Source organism: Phalacrocorax aristotelis, chromosome 1 (assembly GCF_949628215.1).
Source record: "Phalacrocorax aristotelis chromosome 1, bGulAri2.1, whole genome shotgun sequence".
In the NCBI taxonomy this organism is placed as follows: domain Eukaryota; kingdom Metazoa; phylum Chordata; class Aves; order Suliformes; family Phalacrocoracidae; genus Phalacrocorax; species Phalacrocorax aristotelis.
In genome coordinates this window covers 85,760,556-85,784,468 of record NC_134276.1, presented here as the reverse complement: position 1 = coordinate 85,784,468, position 23,913 = coordinate 85,760,556, and positions in this window count along the sequence as shown.

Sequence of the window (23,913 nt, the reverse complement as noted above, 5' to 3'; positions counted from 1 at the left end):
AATTGCCCTTTAATAGCTGCAGAGAGCACCCCTGTCGGTGCTGCAGGCGGGCAGACTGGGAAGGAGCCAGGGTAATGCCTGCCTGGAGGAGCAGGTTATTTCCACCTGCAGCTTGTTAATGCTGAGTACCTCCTTGGGTCCCACAAGTCAAGATTGCTTTTGTTCCAGCTGGCAATACAGCCATGGATGTAAGGGCTTCTGCACCACCTTTCCAATTACCGGGCCAGAGAAGCTACCTGAAAACCAATGTTTGATTGACTTCCCTTTTTGTGGACTGGAGGGTTGGCTGGTCTAACAAAGCTGATGCTTTCGTGGCAGTTTTGGGGCAGTGGCTTTGAGCCCTCCAGGCTGTGAGTGTGGAGTGATGCACAAGGAGGGGGGTGGATGAGAAATGTCACATTTTGGTATTGCTGTAGCTGTTTCCAGCCGAGCCTGTGGAAACCACAGGCTGTACTGAGGTGCTTCGGTCGTGGCGGTGAAGGGGAGTGGTGGCAGCAGCACCTCCCAGCTCAGTGCCCTGGCGTGCCTTCAGGGGCCCTGGGCATCACTGGGGTGGAGGAAAGATGCTTGCTTCCCATTCAAGCCTTGCGAAACTCTTTCCCCAGACATTTCACATCTAAACCAAACAGTACCTCGCTTGAAAACTGGTAGCACAAAGAAAACCAGACTCACCACTCTCCACCTTCATACTTACGATACAGGAGTTCAACATCACCTCTGATGTGAGAGTTTAGATTAGGATGCAGAAATCCACATAAAAGGCTTTATTCTTGTGTTACATTGTGCTACATACCCTAGGAATAGTTTATTCAGTACTAAAATCAGCTTTTTTACTGATAAGGGAACAAAAGGTATTTCTTGGGCTCCAGACAATGAAACATGGTGGTTTGACATGCTAGATATACAGCAATGGTGTAGTTCCCAGCCTGCCCTGCAAAGAAAAGGGTGGAGAATTTTCTAGATATTCCTGGTTCCTCATACCTCTGCCAGAAATAATAAAAAAGGAAGCCGATACATAATTTATTCTTTATATACCTTTTCTTGGACTTTCCCTTAGTTTAATATTGTTGAACATTATTGCATTAATGTCCTCAGAACATGGGGAGAATCTGCTGCAGAGTTTATTTTCCATTTATTTTTTTCCAGTTTTGTGGTTATTCACAGCATTTTCACTGTATAACACATTGAAAGGGTGCATAGCCTTGTAGAAAGGTGGCTGAAAAAGGAAAGGACAAGATGAAACACCTTTCCTTTCCACTCTGCTCCTTTATGGAGAAGAGAGACAGGGGAGCATTATCTTCCATTTTTCCCCCACAGCCCTCCTTGAGGAAGGTCTTTTTTGGTGGCATGACAGCAAAGCCACCAGTAGGGCTCAGCCACCCCCTGCACCACAGCAGCTCCTCACCCCAGCCGAGCAGGCTAGCCTGCCTACAGGCATCTTTCAGTGAAAAGTAGCACACCGCTGCCTCCCCATCCCTACTTGGGGTACATGGAGGCATGGACAGAATCGATGCTGAGAGACAGCAACACCCAACCCCTCGCTGCCCTTACTGCCTTGAAACTGCAGCAAGAGGCCCATCTGGTGTCTGAATCCCATTTAAACTGAGTGTTTCATTTCTCATAAGGCCAGGGGATAATTATTCAGGGTGGCAGGCACTTCAAGAGGTCTCTACCCCAAAGCTAGACCAACTCTGGGGTCACACTAGGCTGCTCAGGGCTTGGTCTTCAAAACCTCCAAGGGCAGAGTCAGCACAACCTCATGGGGCAACCGGCTCCACTGCCTGGCTGTCCTCATGGGTGAAAGGCTTCTCCTTACACCCAGCCTGACCCTCCTGTTTCAACTTTTGCCCTCTTACCGTGCACCACCATGGAAAGCCTGGCTCCATCCTGATGACCTTTATGTAGGCACTGGGGAGCTGTTGGGTCCTCCCAAAGCCATCTCTTCTCCAGGCTGAACAAGCCCAGCTCACTCAACCTTCACTTAAAACAAATCAGGGATGCAAAATACCAGCAAAAATAAAACCCAACCTGTCTACAGAAGCCCAAAGGTTATCCTCTGGCATTTCCATCAGTTTCTTTCTAAACTGTCACAGTTACAGGCATAGTTAAACAAGTAATTTTCAGCCTTTCTTGACCTGAAATCCTATGCTCCATCTTTGGCTGTTGTACCGCCGGCCTCCAACCTTCCCACTCAGCTAAGAACTGCCTGCCTTTGAGGCTGTACAGCAAAGGGAGCATGCTCCTGACTCTGCTGCCTGCCAGACTCACAGGGTGAGAACTGCAGAGCTTCATATAGTGCAATGCCTTAACAATTTTGCATTTTTTGTTGAGCAAAAGTGTCTCAAAACCCAGTTTTAGCCCGGGAATTATCAAGGCAGCCTTAAATGGTTGGCGTTTTGGACACATGAAATGACAATCTCTTCTCAACCCAGTCATTATAATCTCATGGAGATAAGGAGCATAATACATGTAAGGAGGATGGAGTAAAGAAATTATTTGGAAACAATCTTTAATTAAAAAAATAACCAACAACAACTGAAGGCATGTCAAGTGAACCTTTGGAAATGTATGCAAATAGATGAAAGAAGGAAAATGAGACATAGCTCTGGTAAGTGAACGAAAGGAAGTCTTTAAATGGCTTAATAATAGGAACACGTTGGGAAGCAGTGAGGTTAATACAGAAATGACATAAAGCAGTGGGGGGTCTTGGGCTAGATTTATTGTGCATACTAATTGGAGGACATTGAATACCAGATAATAGCTGAAGGATGGGGCTGTGGCTCTGTCAACATCCTCTTGTTCACAAAGGATGATCCAGCAGAATTTAATAGCTTCACAATATCGCTGAGAGTGACACTTTAATAGGTAACAAAACGCTGTATTTCAGCACCGTGCAGGGGGAAACCACAAGAAAGAGAGAGTGGAAGGGGATGTCACCAGAGGCCTAGCTGACAGCCTCCAGATCAGAAAGAAAGCAGCACAATTTCCCCAGCCTGTCTCAGCCTAAAAAGAGAGCCCAAGCGTTTATCTGAGGCAATATTAAAGCAAGCTTTAAAATAACAGCACCAACAACTGAGACCACAAATGTCTTGTAAGTCTTTTAATCCTCATAACCTTGCGCTGACTGAGCTTAAGCACTACCTCATTAAAACCTGAAAGTTAATTGCAACAGGAAAAGCAAGCAGCCTTTGCCAGTCCTTACTTCCCAAGCTGAGGTAAGCACAGAAATTATGCAGACAGCAAATAGGTTTGCTTTTTCTGTGCTAGCACTTTATTAACCATTCACACAAAAAATCACATTGCAATCAGTGATGTGGGAGAAGTCACGGAGTGCGAGTGTCAGCCTCAGCTTTGCGATACTTGTGCTCTGAGTTACAAGGCAGACTGCTGAGTAAGGAAACCGTTTGCCAAGAAAGGCACTTTGTGAATATTTTTTCGTGCAGCTTATGAGACGTCAACACAGGAATACTGTTTATAGATGTCAGGTGGCAGCCTCTGAACAGCAGCTTGATAATAGTCTTATGAAATCTCGTTCCTTAAAATCAGAGGGTGGTGGCTGAGGCAATGTTTACACTGCTGACATCAGGCACCAAAGATGGGAGGCAGGGTGTGCAGAGGAACGGTTGTCCCACTGGTGCCACTAGGGATGCTCGGTGGGCTCTGCTGGGCTGACAGCTGTGCCACAGGATCAGGGGAGAGGGGTGCCCATGAGGACTTGGTGGGATGTCCTGCTGCATCTCCAGCTGCTCCAGGTGCCTGGAGTCAGGCAACAGACCATGGCTGACTCCAGAGGCTTGTGCAGAAACACCTACATTTTATCAGTTGACTATATTGCTGGGCTCCACAGTGGTATTTACTAGGTGTACGTTGGCTGCCGTGGGAGCTTAAACTCCAGGCTCACCCCTAGCCACACACACCGCGAGCAACTTCTGGACATCTAAGTCGGAAACCGAATCCCATCTTACCCTCCTCTCCTTGGCACCTCTGTTACACTGGCATTGAATTAATGCAGTAGATACTCTTCCTGCCACAGCTTCCACTTCAGTGTCACAGAACAAGGTACGCTGTTCCCTGTGTGGTGTTTACTTTTTTAAGAAGCAGTGCAGGGAGGCATGAGAGCATGTGTACCTGTTGGCCTGACCTCAACAGAGCGCAGACGTGTGCAGGGTGAGGTGTCATGCAAGTCACCATAAATAAAGAGAAGACACCAGCCAGCACCTGTCTTAAGAGGCCAAAACACTTGCATCTCTCACCGTCTGCCTTTTAAGTGATTTTTCCGGGTGGTTGCACACAGTGGGTCAGAGAGAGGAAGGCAGCTTGCGTGGCTCAGCACCACGAGCCCCTGGCCCTTCGCTCATCCTACCTCTTCTGTGCACCGTCGCCCCCAAATCTCTGTTACCTGCTGATTTTTAGGTATTCCTTGTTCAACAGGTGCCCAGTGTTTTACGCCTGGGGGGAATCGGTGAACTGGATGTGCTCAGTGCACCAAACAGGAACGTTAATAAAAAGTAAATTTACTGGTGAAGGATGTGTCAGTATCATGTAAAACACACTTGGTAAGGTACTTTGCCATGCAACTAGAAACCATTCAGCTAAAGAAGATCAGATATTTATCTGCCAAGGCACATTACTAGGATAAGCTGAGCATGTAATCTAAGCAGATGACCCCACACGGTACTTGTTTAACCAGCTCCATTTGTGTGAAAGCACCAGAGTCAGATAAAAGAAGTGTTTCTTCTCAGCTGGGATATAATTTCCTTGACATTCAGAGCACATCACCAAAATGTTTCTTCCTCTCAGGTTTCTGACTGAGCATCAACTTTGCTTAGGCAACCACAGCTGTGCCCGGAGCTGTACACACACCATGTGATGGGCCAGGGAGGATTTTTTTTTCAAGGACATGGAAAGAGCAGAACAAACACCAGAGAAGCAGACCAAGTGAAAACTGAGCTCTCAGCTGTACCCCACAGCCTGAGGGTGGTTCAGTGGGGAGCATCACTGGGAGTGTGCAGTTCCCAGGCAGCCCCGTGCCCCTGTGGGACTTGAGGCAAGTGGGCACTGGGTGCCCTCCGCCAGTGACACAGGTTATGTTCCTCAAGTCTGAGCCCTGTGGCCTCACCAGGATTTTCAGGTTTGATGTAAATTTTGGGGGTGCAGTGCCTGACAACCTCCAGGAAGCTGGACTGCGTGATTCAACAGTTCCTTCAAGCCCTCCTCCCCACATGACTGGAAAACATCCCACAAAATCCTTATCACAAGCTTGTCATGAGCTGGTACATTTATTGCTTATTATAGAAATGGCAGTGTTGATAAAATGCACTAGCTTTGGCGTCTGAAGCCGCCTCCTATCTCATCTGTAGTTTCTGTAGCTGGGATCCATCCCAGGGGCTAAGCCCTGAGAGTCAAGAGCAATACAGGGAGGCAACTGGCCCCAAAATTTGGCTTTTCTCCCTCCATCTGAGATGCTGACACACTGTGCCCTTTGCAAGGTGCCCAACCTTCTTGTGTCTCAGTCAGCCCAGCTGCCAAACTGTGTAATAGCAGGATCTCACTGAGAGCCATATGTTGCTGCTGGGCTGTTTTGGGGAAAATTAAATTAAAACAATCCACAACAGTTGTTTTAATGCCATTCCTTGTTTTCTTGAAGTCTTGGTCCCCAGTTACTATCACACAATGGGAAGGTGCAAGCCTATGGTTTCCAGTAGCTTGAGGGACGTGCTGGGCACTCAGAATCTACTGTTGATGGGCAGTGCGGAGACTCCCAGCCCTGGGAGAGCTCTTGAGAGGGAAACTGGAACAAGGCAGAAAAATTCAGGAAGAATAGTGGCTTTACTTACTTCAAAATTCAGCTAAAAGCAAAAATTGCAATGCACTATGTTACCATAGACCTTCTCTTTCTCCAGGAAAACATCTTCAAGCCAGTGGTTGACTTCATTCCACAGATTTTTTGCTCACTCCCTCCCACTCCTAACCTTTCTCTGCATGTATGGCTATCACGATAGGGGAATATTCAATCTACAAGACTAAGTCTCACCCTCAGAAATCCTAATGCGCAGGTTATCACTGCTGTAGGACATGGAGAGCTGTCAGCTTAGGCAAGAAATTGAAAGCACAGATGAAAATTCCCATGGAGGAACTGGTTTCTCTTTGTAATGAGAAAGTGGGCAGGGCTCTGGGGTGTTTATCAGTCTGAGTAACAGTGTGAGTGAGGTGCCCAAAGTGTCTTGCACCGCTGCCATCAGCAGCCTCAACCCCTCGACCCTGGACTTGGCACAGGCAGGAGGAACAAGCAAGCTCAGTCCTTTGCTGAGAGTTAAGGCCTGAGAGCAACTAACGTATCAAAATACATTTAAGGCAAAAGGATAAAAACCTTCTTTATTTGTTTTATGGAGACTGTGAGAACAAGGCTTTTATTTCCTGATAAATTTGGGGAATATTGAGAGTACAAAGCTCTTGCCAGGCTGTGTAAGAGACCTTCACTTTAAAAACAAGCCCTAATATCATAGTGCGGCCTCACGTACACAGTTTTGTCCTGCGTCTTTACACTGAATAATCAAGAGAGATGACAAGAAGAACCCTAAGGCACACGCAGAAGCAGCTAGTATATCCTGAGCAATGCTTTTTCTCTAACGCTGTTTTATGTACGACATCAGTCGTTTGTTTGCGGCCATTAGTGTTAAGATCTCATTTGTATGACACTGTTTTATCTCCTCCCTTTTATTAGCACTGAAGCTGGATTTCTAAGCAAAAGCATTCTCTCCTCTCATTCTTGCAAGGCCCAGTAATAATGATGATTTACATGGCAGCAGAGGCACGGGGCTCCAGCAGCGGTGATGAGCGGTGGAGCAGAGGAGAGCTGTTGGTGCCCCAGCCAACACGGCTTCTGCCGCAGATGCGACCTGAATCTGCTCGGGTGGGTGTGCTGGTTTGTAGACACTCGTTTGGGGCTGCTGTGGAACATAGGCACGGGAAGGGCACATGGCAGCCGCAGCCTCTCCAGTGCAATGAGGGATGGTGGGCACATCTCCGGTGGGGCTTGCCTCCTCGCCTCCCTCCTGCCAGGCTGCAGGCTGGGAGCATGAGGGCTCCAAGGGGGTCCTGCTAATGCTCCCCTCTCATGCTGTTGCCAGGTGAAGAGATGCATATTTCATTAGCAGCTGAGAAGGTTAAAAATGTCATTCCTTTTTTCCCTCTTTTTTCCTTTTTTCCCCCCAAGATTTCATCCCCGTCAAAAGCTTGAGGCCAGGGAGGAGACACCTCTGCATGTCTAGTTCAGAGGCCCTTTGCTTCAGAGCTGCTTTCTCAACAGTGCTCCATCAAGGGCAGCCTTTGTCTGGGCTGGGATAAAGGCACTTCCCTAATTAAGTTAGCTTAACCACCACTCGGGAAACACAATGTTCACTAAACTCATCCATGGCCAGGCAGTGACGAGGATCACAGCTATTCTGTGGGAATGGAGCACACGTCAATTATCCCAGAATTTCAAAGCTGTAAAAACCAATAGTTTCCTTGGCAAAATCTGCCAGGCATGACATGACTGCTACTTGTGCTCTGCACATTTCCTAATGCAAAGGATTGGACAACCTCAAATACCGTTTCCAAGAATAGCAAGGGTAAATGAACTGCAAATTACTAAATTCCTTTTATTGCTGGGAGCTACAAAGTAATTTAAATTAGTTTCGGTCTAAAGTGAACTGTGGGGCAAGCTGGGAAAATAAAATAAGCGGTGACATTTTGGGTATACCTTTTATGATCATTTAAAGAAAATATTTCATCTCACACCAAGGTATTTAGTAGTCTTAGAAAAGATACATTTGTAAAAGATCGCTTCTCTGGGTACATGCATACACACAGCACATTTAAACACACGTGTATAATACACACATGTATGCATTAACATATAATATAAACTGAGTATGTTTCATTCTCTTAGAACCTAGCCTTTGTGGAGAAACGGATAGAAACAGCACCCAAGCGAGCATATGTTTTTATGGAAAACTGCTATTAACATTAGGGTTTGATGACATAATTCCTAAGCTCTCATCTGTAGGTGAGTTTACTGAGCACATAGGTAAAATAACAACCTTGTATACTCTTCTAACAGTTTCCTGCTCCAGGAAATACTTTTGGATCCCCGCTGTGGTTTTGATTAATGTCCTACCTGCGACTTCTGCAGATCCGAGCTTGTTTGCTTCTGCAGGCAAAGGAAAGAGAAGGGAATAAGCTACAGCACCTGGCACTGTATCATTGTGGCTAGAGCGGAAAAGTCATAAAATGCTCTGCCTTTTAATGAAATAGGATAGAGGGACCCTCTTGCAGCATCACTGCGAAAATAACTCGGTCACACTGAGTGGTGTTGGCTGCACAAGTTTTGCATGTCACGGCTAGAGCAGATGGATAACAACAACAATTAGAACAGTAACAATAACAATAATAATAAAGAACCCCAAACTGGTTGGAAATCTTTTATATTATCACGTTTTCTTTCAGTGAAGGGAGGTTAAATCTTCAGCCAGCCGAACAGGAAAGGATGGCATTTGTCCCCTTTACAAATAATGGATCAGCAGCCGCAAACACTGGGTGCAATATGCAGTTGCAGAAAGCTTTCAGTCAAGTGGAGATAACTTCTTCATGGTACAAAGCACTTTCTGTGACCCTAGTGTCCTAAATGTAAAGCAATACAGTGCTAGTGTCATAGAAATCAGATTGCTGCGGGGTGAACAGGTGAAGGGAGAAAGGGTGTAATTTCAAAGGGGGTTGTTTGGGGTGATGGAGGTGGCAAGGACCAGCCCATGCTTTGTTGGCAGGTTTTATGTGTGCGTGTGTTCATTCATTTTGCTGTTCCTGTTCCTGGAGTTTTAAAGTGTGTAATTTCTGCACTGCTTCTCTGGGTGTAACTCATGTTTTACTCCTGTCTGGTACCTGGACTGCAGGCAGGTGAAGATGGGGGTGGGTAGGAGGAGGTGGCCCAGTGCCTCCAGGGACTTCTCCTGGGAGGGGAACAGGCACAATATCCCACTCCAGAAGCAAATTTGAAAAAAGTAGAGGTGATATCAGAAGGGAAATGTTAGCACCTGGGTAAGGCACAGGATGACCTCCATGGCTGTCCAGGGGGGGATGGTGGGAGGGTGAGGCATCTTGTCCTAGGCCATCTCTTCTGAGAAGTTAGACACAGCTCTGGATTGTGGTGTTAGGGAACATCCTAGCAGAGAGGGTCGCAGCTTTGGACCCTACTGCAGGCCTGGGGCCGTTGAGTATCCAGAGTAACTACTGGCAGGGAGCTTCCTTCCAGCTAGTCCTTAAAGCCCACGGAGACCAAAGAAAGCCTTGCAGGTCTTAATGGGCCAGGAGGAGGGTTTGGAGCTCTGAAAAATTACCTTCCCACCACAGGTGCATTCCTGACAGATGGAGGTACAAAGGGAGAACAGCAGCATGTGAAACAGCCAACCATAACCCCTTTGCCTGACCTCCATGGGTTGTTCTTACTCCCCACCATGGCACTAAGTCTTCCTCGCCTGCCCCCTTTCTGCCTCTATTGGCTGGTTGGAAGATCTTTTCTTCCTCTGTATGCCTGAAGAAGCCTTGCTATTAGCCCACAAGCATATCGGCAGTGCTTCAGATGCACAGGTCATGGGTGGAGAATGAACTGAGTCAGGACCTGCAGATCATAAAATATACATCTGGGGAGCACAGAGGCACAGCATCCCCCGTTCCAGCTGAGGAGCATACCAGGAGTATTAAGGGGGCACAATGACCCCTCAGGTGGGGTGTTTTTCCTCCAACACCTCCAGGTGTGATTGACCCTGTGAACACAGCAGCCGTTGATGGCTACTGAGAAACTACGAGGGACAGCTCCTATGTTTCCTCTGCTTTCCTTGGCTACTGCCCGGTGACAGGTCAGGTTTTGTCAAAATGGGACATTTCAGGAAGAGGTAAGGCTAGAAGACCACAGGCTGTGTAGAGACCTTCCGACGAAGCAGGAGAGAGTTTGCTTTCCCCTAATGGCATACAGTGCATAGGGCAGCCTGGACATTTTCGGCTGTGAGCTACAAGCCCTGGTCTGCATGGCTCCTCTCTTTGCCCTCCTCCTTTGGGACATGGTGGCAGCACAGAAGCCAGCCTCACAGCTGACACCGAGAGATGTTGCAATGACAAAGCCTGGTCAAAAGCTTAAAAAATTGTGAGGAGCAACAAAACCAGAAGCTTTCTGAGTTAAGGCCAAACAAAGGAAGACAGCAGAGGGCGATATGCTCTGGACCCATCATCAGGAGGCAGAGGAGGCCTTGGCTCATTGTATTGTTACATTTTATTATTACATAGTAATAATAATAGTAATACCCAGAGGGCGAGAGCCTCAACTTTTGCCTGAGCATGTGTCTTGAATTAGAAGTTCGAGAGGAAGCCCAGCCCAAGGTATGAAAGAGCTATAGGACAGGTGAATGGGGAGACTGAGAGAAAGGTATGAGGAAGCAGGAAGCCCATGTGAAGAGGAAGAGTCACTGAGGTTAATTTTGGGAAAATGAGCCTAATTTCATATTAGATGGAAAGGAAAATAGGGGATATTTTGATGGGAGTAGAGTTCTTTCAAGCATACATAAGTTTTGCGCACAAATTGCTATAGAGCTGGCGTGAGAGGGATAGAAAAACAATACATAAGCGACTTTTTCCTTCTTTCCAAATGGGCCTGGTGTATGTGCAGAACATCAGCTGAGCTACCTGTACCATAAGGGGTAATGTTAACTCAGCTGAGTTACAGGCAGCCTTCACGTCCCACTGCTGTGATAGGAGATAAGCAAGAAAAACAGAAGAGAAATGTACTGGGATGTCCTCATGGCACAGCACGTGTCCTAAACCTGCCCTAACCTCCACCCTGCCTCCAGAGTCTGATCCCCTGATTCCTGCCACATTGATATTTCAGTGGGAATTATCCTTCCTGCAAATTCATTTTCACTGCTCCTCTGGCATATTTTTGAAATTCCGTTTCCACAAATGTCCATGACAAAAAAACTCTGCTGTATGAATATGCAACAGGGCAAACACAAGAGAAATCATGACTTCTGTGATCCTGTCTAAAGCACTCAGGGTATCATTCCTAGAAATTATTTTCATAGTATGTACAATATTTCACATTAAAACATGTTGATTATATTTGCATGCTGTTTTGCTGTGTTACAGCTGTGTAGTAATGCTCATGCACTGAGGACACATAATTTTGGAAGCAAATAGCCTAGAAAGAGTTAATGAATTAATAAGAGATTCTGTTATTGCTATTGTGCTTGATAGAAATGCTGCTTGCTTGCTTCCCATAACTGTTACGGTGCACTCATACCTGTTCAGGTTATTGCACCTGCAGGTCAGGTAGAGGCAGGTATTTGCAGTGCAGCTTGGTGACATGAGCACTGGTCGAGACCAATCTGGGAGGCCAAGCCTTCTGCCATCCACCCCTTTTGATAAAATCTTATTCTTCCTATTAAGGATTTTATTTTTATGCCCACTCTTCCCCTGTGAAGGATGCAGAAAAGTGCAGGGGAGCCTGTGTGCCGTTAGGGAGAGAGTCCATGTGCCATTGGGGAGCGAGATGCTCGGCCAGCCAGACTGGGCTGGGCTGGGTTGCCCAGCAGGGGGGCAAAGCCGTGGTCTGGTTGGGCTGCCATGCCTGCATACCTTGGTGGGGTTAGTTTGTATTCTACAAAACCAGGAGGTAGCAGTGAAAGGGCAGTCTCAAAAGGTTGCAGATGGAGGTCTCTCAGACAGTGCTGCCCTCCCGAGCTCCTGTGCTTTGCTTCTGAAGTTGAATGTCATGGTAAGATAAAAGGAAAAGCAGGTTTGTGTTAGGCTGAGCAAACAAAAAGAGAGCAGGACTTTTCCACTTAAAATCCCAGCCAATGCAAAGTGTCTAATTTCCCCTACCCTTTTTTGGCTGCATACAAACCAAGCTATCGCAGCACGGTTGTTGACACCTACTGAAATAAAAATGCATGAAGTAATCTTTGTGAAGGTCGCAGTGACCTCAGTGCTTAGCACAAAATTCTCACTTAAGCTGCGGTTTCTGGCACAACCTTGTTTGTAGCTAGGGAACGAGGCATTTTGCTCGATAGAGACATGATCTTCCGTTGGGTTTGCTCATTCCCAGCCTGACTTGGCTGCGCCAGAAGTACAGTTGGGCTGAAAAATGGCTGCTGATCAGACAAAGTGAATTCAAGGACACGGCTCAATGTGAACACTGAGAAACTGCTGCATCACTTTCGAACAAGGGGAACCAACTCGCACTTTCCTCTTTGCCAAATTAAATAAGGAGCAGTTGCAAAGAAATGAATGAAACACGTTTTTGCTAGAGTGAAGAAAGTGAGGCAGCAAATAAAGGGTGATTTCTAAAAAAGTCTGGAGATTTTGAATTGCATAGAGACTCCAGGAACCTAACCTCATTGCAGGTCGTTTCAAAAACTTCGTTGTAATATGTTCTTCCAACTGTGGTAGAAGTGGGAACAGCTACAAAATTTGACAACTCAAAACTTGGCTTCAACACGGATTTTCCTTTAAAAATAAAGATTCATTTTGAATGGAGTGCAATAACTCTAATATTAGCATTACCAGTACACTTAGGGCTAGTCTGAAATATAAAGTATTACGTGATGAGGATTGAAGTAGGTCTCCCCTCCGACATGTTTTTCCACTCTTCTGAATATTGTGCTGCCATTAATACTAAGACACAACGCTAACAAAAAAGCTGCAAACTTACTTTGCAGCACTGGAAAAAGACTGTGTTTTAGGGCAACAGGGAAGGGGGCAGGTGCTCACATGCGTGCTACGAAACTGTCCTTTGCTGTCTCCTACCCACATCCCTGCCCTTGGTTGCCCAAGCACAGGATGCTCAGGGATGAGGGCTGAAGGAAGGTAAAAGATGAGCACAGCCTTTTCTGCATCCCAAACAACAGGACCTGAGAGGTGAGGGAGGGCTTTTCTATTGGAGTTTAACCATTTAAAAGTAGATGCAGTGTTATGAAAAATGCCTGCAACACCTTCTTCAAATTAGAAGGGGGGTGTTAACTCATTTAAAAAATACTCTGTGGAAATTAGAAACAAATACCCACAAAAGTCTCCATCTCTCTTGATATATGCTCTGAATAATGAGCCCTGGGGTCACGTCTGCAGCTCTTCACCTTAGGAAGGAAGAGTATAAGAAAGTCACATACAAAATATAGGATAGTGTGTGGTGTTACTGATTGTGACAAAATCCCACTAGAGTGACAAGCCAATATAACTGGAGGGTGTAAAGTTATTTAACACAGCCAAATAACACCAAAGCAAAAGCAAAACAAGCTCACAAAAGGGAATGTGGCATGAAAGAACACAAAAAATAAATGCAGTGATGAAAGCCACACATGGACCTTCAGAAAAAGGCATCTCTTCCCCAGGTGCAGTGTAGCATGGAGGGGGCAGAACTGCTGCTGTAGCAGCAAGTCAAGAGTCACCTCACGGACAGGACAGGCCTCCTAAGGGGCAGAGCCAGCCTTGGTTGCACTGCATCCACTGGGGCCCTGGGCCAAGGCAGGAGGGCCATATATGGGGACCTGGCCAAAATATTGATTCTGCTAATCAAAATATTCTTTTCCAAATCACCAGTGTGAGTGCACAGAGGTCTGCAGCCCATGGGTGCAAATACCACCTGCCAGTACCTTGGGATTGTCTTCAACAGGATAAAACAAATACCTTCTCAGACCAAGTGAGGTTTCTTCATGGAGTTTAAGGAGCTGTAGTTAAGATATGAACATCAGGGGATAAAAAAGCCGTATAGGCTAACTACAAGCAGTGGCTAAGAAACAAAACCCAGTCATTTTCAGAATGCATCACCCAGTGCTGAAGTGCTCAGAAGACCTGACTTTTTTCAGTGTGCAAATTATTTCATCAAACCGATTGTCACTGCGATTCATTGACCAAAGCCATTGCTTCTGGTGAATGCAGAGTCATACCACTGAGGTAAACTAAACCATTAAGATGACATTGTTTTCACAGAAAAAGGAGACTTTCCACAATTACAGCCAAAACCTATATCAGAAGGGAGCTGGGGCACCTTGTCAGCAAAATTGTCCTTTTTTTTTTTTTTTTTTATTAAAAATAAAAAATCTTACCAGCTGCAGTAATTAACATGCAATGAAGCTCAAATATTGCCAAAGCATCTACAGTAGCACAGTGAATGGCCAGAAAACTCAGACAAGAACTTAGTGTTCCTGCTTCGTCATGCTTCTTTCCTCTATGTAGGTGGACAGGCTGAAATAGGCTGTGTGACCTCCTTCTGTCAGAATCTATTATTCATGTTATGCCATTAATGCCCCTGGCTAGCTCGTCTGCCAAATCTTACATTAAAAAAAAAAAAAAAAAAAAGTCATTCGGGTCCCTTTCATGTCTCGGGACTGGCCACTGCCACAGGTCCTGCCGAGACTGAGATAAACCCTGTGCTCGGTGATGGGCCAGCGGGGCCAGTGCTGAGATCCTGCTGGGGCTTGCAGTGGGAATTATACTGGGAATTGCAAAGGGAATCGCAGTGGAAATTGTACTGGGAATTGCAGTGAGAATCACAGTGGGAATTGCACTGAGAACTGTACTGGGAATTGCAATGTGAATTGCAGTGGGAATTGCCCAGCTGCAGCAGGGGTGCAGGGAGCCTGCCAACACAGCTACAGCTGCTGGTCCCTGGTGCCAACAGGGGTGGGCAGGCATGGCTGCACCACTGGATCCCCCTGGAGCCCTCCACACTGCCTCTTGCCAGTGTGTTCCCACCCTCTCGTGTGCTGGAGTGGCACCGTCTCTTTTAGCACACTTAGAATAAGTCAGGGCCGTCAGGTATGGGGAGAGAGGCCCTCAGGGGGTCATTCGGCTGGATGGCGAGATGAGGAGTTAGGCTGATTTAATCATTCTTCAGGAACCTCTGGAGAGTCATAAAATTAGTTAGTGTGGCTCTGAGCCTTTACCTTCTCAGGGAAGAGGGTGGCATATGACTTATTGCAGCATCTTTGGTCCTGAGTTGGTGAAATCGGAGGGTATGCAGGAACAGCAATGAGCACCCATCACTGCCAGGGCCGGGAAGACAGTGGGCGGGCTTCCATCTGAGCAGGGACCTGGCAGGAGCCAGAGGACAGGCAGTGCTGCCCAGTGGCCAGGCCACCCTGGGGAGGTGGAGGACTCCCCCGTACAGGGGATGGCAGGCTTTGTCGGACGATGCTTACAGCCAGTCCTGCATGCGCGACTCCACTTTAGCTATTGTCTGATCATCTGCATGAGCAATAGTAAATCATTTAAAATTAAGGCTGGATACAGTTAAACCTCCCATTAAGCACTGTATGTGTGGGAAATGGGGTCAGAGTGGCCTTTTAAAAGGTGGTTGGACTGGTTATGCTGCCCCTCATTGAAGGTATGTATCCTGAACAGGAGTTAAAAGCAGACTTTGCTCAACGGCGAGGAGGTTTATGGTCTGCTACGGCATTTTGTGAAATTAAATTGAGGCCTACGTGCAGGGAAGAGATAACTTCAGGTGTCACAGCCACCTAGGCTAGCAGAGGACTCCCACCTTGAGAAGTCAGCTTGCTCCCAGTGTTCCCAGTAAGAACATGCTTATCTTGTTTTTGTTTGGGCTCTGAGTCAGGAAGGTAATAAAAAAATAACTCTTAGTGTTCTTGCACTTTGTGTGTGTTTTTACAGGAATTTACAGACACCTGAAAAGGATATTTGCAAAATGACCTATGATCCTTAACCTGCAGTACACACAATAAATCTGCCACCCTAACCATTGCCAGCCTTTTTGAATGAATGGCTGCATTATAACAGCACATGTGTATGGCTACGGGGCTGTATATCTTATTGGACCTCGTACTCCAATCAACATTGAAAAATAAAAGAAAACCTATATACAACTATCTACACATAAATTCTCTTGCAGTGATTTGGCTCTCCCTTCTCCCTTGCCCCTTTCCACCCTGACTGATGGCTTTATTATACAGGGACAGTAATAAACATCCTAGCTAAGCCAATGAACTTCTCTCACACATAAATACCTCCTTGGAGGATACTAGGTATGGCCAACAGAAAAGTAATGACTTTTTTTCCCCAGTTGTTCAGTGTTAATGGAATAATTGATCATCAAAATGTAGGCTTGGGTGTGATAGATTCCCAGTTTGTATATGGACAGCAAAACAGCCTTTCAGTGGGAGAAGAAACCAGTTAGCATCTTTAAAGGGAAGTATGTTGCTAACCACATTGGGCTTAGGGTAGCACCATACGAGTTCCTCAGATGAACTGAAGAAGAATCTAAAACTAGGGTCAAATCCACCTAAAATAACTTTTACTTGTTTTCCCTCACCAAAGTAAAACCAAGAAAAGGTAATTTTTCATTTTGGTCAAACAACTTAAAATATAACATGCTGATTTTCATTGATGTCATAAAAGCCAAGGGAACAAAAGCTGGATTCACAAAACTGCCTGCAAAATTTCCTTGCGCCCAGTCCAGCTCATGGAGCAGCCAACTATATATTAGGAATCCAGCCTCACATACACCTTTTGCCTGAGAGGATTCAGCCCAGCTCCTAGGACCATGATCCAACCATGGGGCCCCGGGTGCTCCAGGATGAGCTCAGCCTTTTCTGCTAAAGTAATTTTTCATTAGTGACGTAAATATTCATTAATCCAGAAAACAAAGAACTTCCTAACTCATTGGTTAGGCCCCTATGAGAAGAAGACCGTAGTAGGTTGGCCAGGAAGCAGGTCCTCCATTAATAAGAATCTATTTGTTGATGGGACTGTAACTGACTTTCACTGTCTTACTCAACATACTTATTTCTTCCAATTGTTCAACAAAATGAGCAATACAGTGTGCCTATGTTTCCCTTGGCTGAGCTGAGGTCCCTTTCATTAACTCCAATTTCCTAAATTTGGCTATATATCTGACGAGATAATGTACACATATAGCTATGCCCATGCTCTTCTCACATGTATGCAGTGATACACTGGATGCCCTGAAATCAACTGATATAAAACATGTTGAAGAACATAAATAGGCAAAGAGGTGCCCGCCACCATTTTGTTTGACCCCACTAGACTGTCACACTGACATTTTTATTTGAGCACAATTTTGACATAACATTTTAATTATAAAAACTAACAAATAGATGAATATTTTAAATAGCCTATAGACTTTTTTTAAACATTCAAACCATTTTCCTTGGAGACCACTGATGGTTTTGTTTTGACTATCTACATATTTTGCATATTTCAGTATTTTTTAAAAATCACCTTGTAGGGGGAGGCTTTAGCACAGTGAAAGGACTGACAATTGACCACAAATGGTCACAGTTTTTCAAAACACAATGTCTCAACGTTTCCCTGTCAAAAAACTTGGTGGCAATAGTTAATGTTTCCTATGAAACAGTCTGCTTCAGACAAAATCTGCATGTTGTGCCAAGAAACCATGCAACTAAATTTTTCAGCCAGCTGTCAAGGTCAGGCAGACTATTTCCCAGCAAAGTATGTGAAGGAAGATCATTTAAAAAAAAAAAAAAGCATACAAACAAATGCTGCCTGTACTGAGCAGTACCTTCAGAAGATTCAGCCATAGGACTGAAGAGGTGTCCTTAAGCTCTGTCTGGGCTTCTGGTGCAGCAAATGTCTCACTGGCCCACCAGTACACACTGAAAAAATTCAAAGGGTCACAGTAATCTGTGCTGTCATGTGGAGGTGAAAGCTGGCAGCTGCCCTGCCTAACTTCAGGGTGTCGCCTTGTGTCCTTGTACAGAGGAGCTCCCAGGGGAACAATGTAACCATCTCATCTCCAGCCCTTGCCACCCGGCACATCACTCTTGCCCTGGCATTTGCCATAGTGCACAAGTGCATAAAAGGGTGGGTACAGTGCAAAACTCCCCTGGTCTTGAATTTGAGATATACGCTTCGAGATGGGACAGCCTTCATGCCGGCTCTCCTTCCACCCAGGATTGTGAGGGGAATCCCTTTCCAGAGAAGATCAGGAATTAAACTCTATTTTTAAGACATGCTCTCCAAATTTTAGGGGGATTAGGAAGGGGACAGCAGGGGAGGGGACAAGTGGTCCTGCAGCACTCGCTGGGCGGATGCAGCGTGGGGGCCGGGCTGAGCACAGGGGTGCTCCCAGCCTTCAACAGCACCTTGCTCGCTTTCCCGCTTTGTTAAGAGAAGGGAAGCCCATGAAGAAATGTTTGCTGGAAAATAAGATGGAGGATGAGATTTCCATTCTCCTCTCAGCTTCCTTGCAGGGTGAGACTTTGAACACTGGGCTGGCGAGGCCAGCAGTGTGTGTGGGGGCTGCATGTGTGCGGCCCCTGGGGAGGGAGTGCTTCTGGGCTGGATTTCCCAGCATGCGCTGCCCAGATGTGCTGCATCGGGCATGTCAGGATGGGGCTGATTTACTGCATCTGTACAGGCCATCTGTAGGGTAGGAAAGCGCCTGTGTGATAAACATCCCGGCCATCCTGGGCTCACTGCATGTGCACTGCAGAGAGGATTTATCTGCAGGCAGCAGCCCTTTGTCCGGCATTTCTGTATGTCCGGCAGAGACACAATGCCAGTTGGGCTGCCGGAACTATATCCAAAATCCTCAATCCTATCTACATGACGTTTCCAGCCAGAGAAATAGCCATATGCTTGGAAAGCCACTGCTGTACTGCTGTAACTTTCATTCTGAGGGTGTATTGCCAGGACCTGCTCCCTCTGCTCCTGCTTGCATAAATGGCTCACCAAAACCACTGAGGAGCCTCAATGGAGACCCTGACTGCTGGATTTACATCCCATGTGTTTTTCCTTTCCCAGCTCAAGGCATGCATAACTCACTAGCAAACGTGGCTTGACAACAGCACACAGAAGAAACAGCTATTGGCCAGCTGTTATTTGGCAGGGCCGCTGTTTCCCTCCCTAATTGGGATGAGGCAACATCCCAAGGTAATGAAGCAATCAGGGGTAGCTGTAGCAGGCAGCTGTACAGATACCTCATCCCACCAGCAGCACTGAAAGGCTTTTTAAAGCAAGTGTTTTAAAATGCTGTGGGGTCCCGGCTCTGAGTGGCTGAGGATGTATTGCTATTTATAATCATTGGGCGGATGATTCACAGCTTCGCACTTACACCATTAAAGGTAGCATTAGTACCGGGACCCTTTATACAGCAACATTAGTGAAGGCTGAAAAACACTCCTCTGAAAGGGCTTTGTCACCTTCCCTTGATCATGAAACGGTCTCTTACACCAACCCAATACATTTCAATTACCATACGCTGGCGTTTCTACCTCTTTCCCCAACTCATAAAAATCACAGCCAATAAACACAAATCACCACCTGAAGGAGTCAGTGCTTTCCTCCTGCTTTAATATACTTGCCCATACTTCAAAGAAACCTGGAGATATTCTCATATCGGCAGTGCCCAGGCTGCCTAGTCCTAGGCAAGGATTAGCCACGTGCGCACTTGGAACAATCTGCTCTTAGTTTGCTTTAACATAGTTTTTATCCCTCTAAATCACACTCAGCCATTTGACCTGACAGCAGGCTAATACATGACCTGTTTTGGGGCCGGAGGGTGGGGAAGGGCAGGAGATTTTGCTCTTTTCTTGTTCAAAACAGAAAAACCTTGCCTGCATCTTGCTGGGCAAGCCCTTTTGTTTTTGTAGGGAAATTTTCTTTGTATTTGCTCTGTTCTTTCCCAATGGTAGCTATATTTTAAGACACCAAAGTAATGACAATAACTTTGAGGATCCATAACAAGAGGCTTTAATGGGAACTATCAGGGGAGAAACAGATGCCGCTGAAAACACACATAACCCTGTGAAACAGAGGGAAGGTAACTGGCAGGCAGTAGTAACAGGAGAGGGAATGTAAACATCTTGGTGCTAGACCTATCTTCAGCCTGCCCCTTCTTTTCAGGGTCTCTGGTGGGGCTTCCTAGGCATTGATGCAGTGTTGATTTCACCTGGCTGCTGTGCTAGCAGGTGGGGAAAGCCAGCAGGCAGGAGGCAGGGGCACCTGGCAGCAGCGCTGGCTTCTCAGCTGGGTTTTTTTCCCCCATCCCAGCGCATTCCTACTGGAGGGCTGGGATTCAGACAATGCCAGTGTTGTGGAGCAGGAAAACAAAAGTAGCTTTTCATTCGGGACCCTTGCGCAAAGCAGTGGCACTTTAAAACTTTGCAAGTGTTGCATGGGAGTTTAGCATGTGACTCCCATTAAAGTCAATGTGAGTCATGTGGCAAACACACCCCCCCTCGCCCCAAACACTTTGAAGATATACTGCAATTTATGTTTTTCTGATCCCCTCTTAAAAAAAGAAAACAAACGAAAACTATTGTAGACCGGGACTTCAAGGACAACTTTTCAAGAGTGGTTCTGTTTCCTTGTTTGCTCCTAGACATAAATCACAGCAGGAGGGAATGCAATCAGTTAGGCTGTTAGCTGGTGATGGCACAGCAATGACTGGGCGAGGGAAAAAATAGGGTGTGAAAAAGAAGCGTTAGTGAAAACTATATATTGATTACTTAAGCCTTGTACAAAAGTACTGACTGCAAAGAAACTCGGGTGGATTTCAGTATGATTTAAAAGCTTTCTGTGGAAAAGCCGAAATGTTTAACAGAAACTGGGCGGGGGGGGCGGGGGGGGGCAGAAGTGTCAAACCTCCCCAGGGGGACAGGTGATCAGGGGCGATCAGGGTCTCACTTCCCCCTTCCCAGGTGACCTCATCTAGCAGGGCCACTTAGCTTCGGTGCCATGTTTGTGTTGGTGGTACCTGCTACCTGTGCATCTCTCCTCCTGGGCATGAAATCCAGCCCAGCCGATGTGGCTCCCTGAGAACTCCTCTTTTCGTAAGTCCAGCCTTGAGGTTTGACTTGAAATGGGCAGGAATTCTTTCCCCCTCTTGTAAGGGAGAACTTAAATGTCATTTTTCTCCTCCAGACCTGTGCCCAAAGCCCACCAGTGAAGACAGCATCCAAAAGACAAAGCCTCCTGAAGCTGTGGTTTAGGTCTCCAGGTGCTTTTCCCAGGGATCCAGATTTCTAAATGACCGGCTGTAATGCTTACCAAAATGGAGATTTTCCTATTACAGGAAAAGTCAGTGTTCCAGCACAGACCATATTTCTTAAAATATTCTGCAACCAAAAGAACCTAACAAAAAATTCCCCTTCATTTCAGCAACAGGGGCATCCAGCTGCATACAGATCCCCAGTCCAGCAGAAAGTCTGTGACCCTTGGCCCAGCATCCTCAGCCCCTTATCCAAAAATGGGGTCCAGGATCTTTCACAGCCCTGCTGTTGTATTGTACAGGGCCCCAGAAACCTTTCCCAAAGGAAATGGTCCAGATCCAGTAATTTTCTTGAAAAGAAAAATAAAACAGCATCTTCCAGCAGGAATAAAATGTGATCAGAAGTTGTTCTTGTTTTTTAGATATGATCACTGAAACAGTCCCACAAACTCACTCTGACAGTGAAAAACCTCCAAAGATGAGCTCTCTTCATCACAAACTTTCTCTGTCTCCGGTTTCCCTATGTTTCAATGCTCCTGACAGCCACTGAAAGCCACATTTTTGAGGGGAAGCCTTTCTGTGCCATACTGTACAGCCTGTGACATAGAAAACAGAATACTGGACCTGCGCATCTCTGAAAATCAAGCCTGGTCACATCCACACTTCAGATTTGCAGACGCTCAAACCAGGATTACCCCTATATATGTCTGCTCCCATGGCTGTGACTTGAGGTCCCCTTAGGCTGTTCCTCCCGGCTCCCTGCTGTCACCAGTGGGTCTAGGGATGACGCCTCAGCCTGAAGAGTGTCTGGAACATCATCTCCACATGTCCCATGCTGCAAAACCCTCTCCAGTGCCATAAATCCGGTCCCCCAGCCTTGCCATTACAGGGTGACGGGCAAGGCAGGCAGCCAATGCTGCCGGTCCCCCCAGCGACACTGTGCTATTGACCAGTGCTCCCAGGTGAACATCACCTCAGTGGCATCAGCCTCCATATCTTGGCACCCCTCAAGGAATTCACCTCATAGTGCTCCTCAAAAAAAAAAAATGGTTTTGCACCTTTCTAGCCCCTAAGGAGCCGCCGCAGAAGGGGATGAAAGATTTATCCCTGCAGCAGCAGAATGGCAACCCAGTGAGTATTAAATAACTACAATAGAAGTAGATAGTATTTGTTTTGATGAATACTAAGAGGACAAATGAAAAATTCAGTTTCCAGTGAGAACTGTGGGCTGACTGGAGATAGATTAAATGGATAAATGGAGAAAAATCGAGGAATGAGAAGTTTCTTGGTGTTTCCTTGATATTTTGTTTTGACAGTTTCAGAATAAATTGTTTCAGGGCATTGTTTTGAGAAGATATTTTTATTCTAAAATTCACATCAACTGAGGAATACTGAAACAAGAAATTATATATCATCCTGAACCAAAGTATGACTTCTTTTTTTTTTAATGTAGTTACTGAACTATTGAAAAAATAATCCATTCAAGTAAAGGCCAAGTAAAATCAACACTTATAAGAGGCCTGATAACGCGGTTGCCTTCCACTCCTGTCCCTGCCTGGCCTAAATAAAATGTTTTCAGGAAATTAAAAACCTCCATAATAGCCTAAGTGAAATATGCTTCTCTGGACTCAGCTCCTCTGATGTCTATTCTTCATTTTATCTCTGCTTGTCCTTGTCTCACTTTTCATCTTGTGTGAGATCTTTTATAAAAGATATTTTATTCCCAGGACAGAAAGCACAGGACTTTAATGATCAGCAGGTGAGAGATGACATCCAAGAGGATATGTAGTGCTGCACTACAGCCGATTCATGGAGATGCATGGGATTATGTTGGATGTGGCTTTCCTGGCTAGGGAAATGCATCTGTCCAGAAAGTAAATGCATTTCCCTTAGGCTTTGGTGTAGACTCTACCTTTATTTCCAGATTAGAAAATTCCAAGAGGCAAAATCAAGATAAGCACACTTGCATTTTCCCACCCCAGTTACGTACCTTTGTGCCTTGAACTTCCCAACTATTTCCATGACAACAGATTATAGACTGACACTTTTTTCCCTCCATTGGCAGTGAATTTATAAACCAGGGATTTATGAAGTATCATTGTTAAGAGATGCATCAGGATCAGACAGACACGCCACACGTTTCTGAAATAACTCACTCCTGGCTGTCAGGAGGGTTGGGGTGCTTTGTGAAACACCGTGCTTAACATTCACACCGCCACTGCCATGTCACTAAATATCGCCTGCTTGTGCTGGAGCCCCAGTAAGTGGCAAGCAGATACAGCACGCTGTAAATCACTCGCTGTATCCTCACTTTTATGCTTTTGTAGTTTTATTGCTTTGCTTTAGCTGCTCGCTGTTGTAACCGAATCAATTAAAAGTTTACTTATCATATAGCACCTTTGGGTAAGGAACATGTGGGTGCTCCCCTCCGTCCCCAGTGCTGGCTGTGGGGATCATCTCCTGGCCCCATCCTGGCAGCGGGGCCAACAGCATCCTCACCCATGGCTCTCCCACCAAGGTACTGGGCTGGCAAGTGGCGTCCTTGGGGCTACCTCAGGCCCTGAATACAGTCTGGAGCCCTCTTCTAGCTCCTGCCACTAAGAATAAGCAGGAGGCAAAGTGCAGCCAGCAAAAAAGGAGCAGCAGTTGGAAATGAGCCTCAAAGACCACTGGCAAGCGGGGTCATGGCCCTGACAGCAAAGCCCCATGGTGGCACAGGGGAGCCCCAAGACGTGGGGAGCCCAGGGATGGAGGGACTAAAGTGCCGTTAGCCTGGCTTTTCTCCACAAGTCACCTTGGTCCCAGCTCATCTACACAGAAAATCACTTCAAAGCATGAAGGGGGGGTACAAGAGACATCAGGAGGAGAAGGGCCTCCTTTAAAAGCCCTGGTTTGAT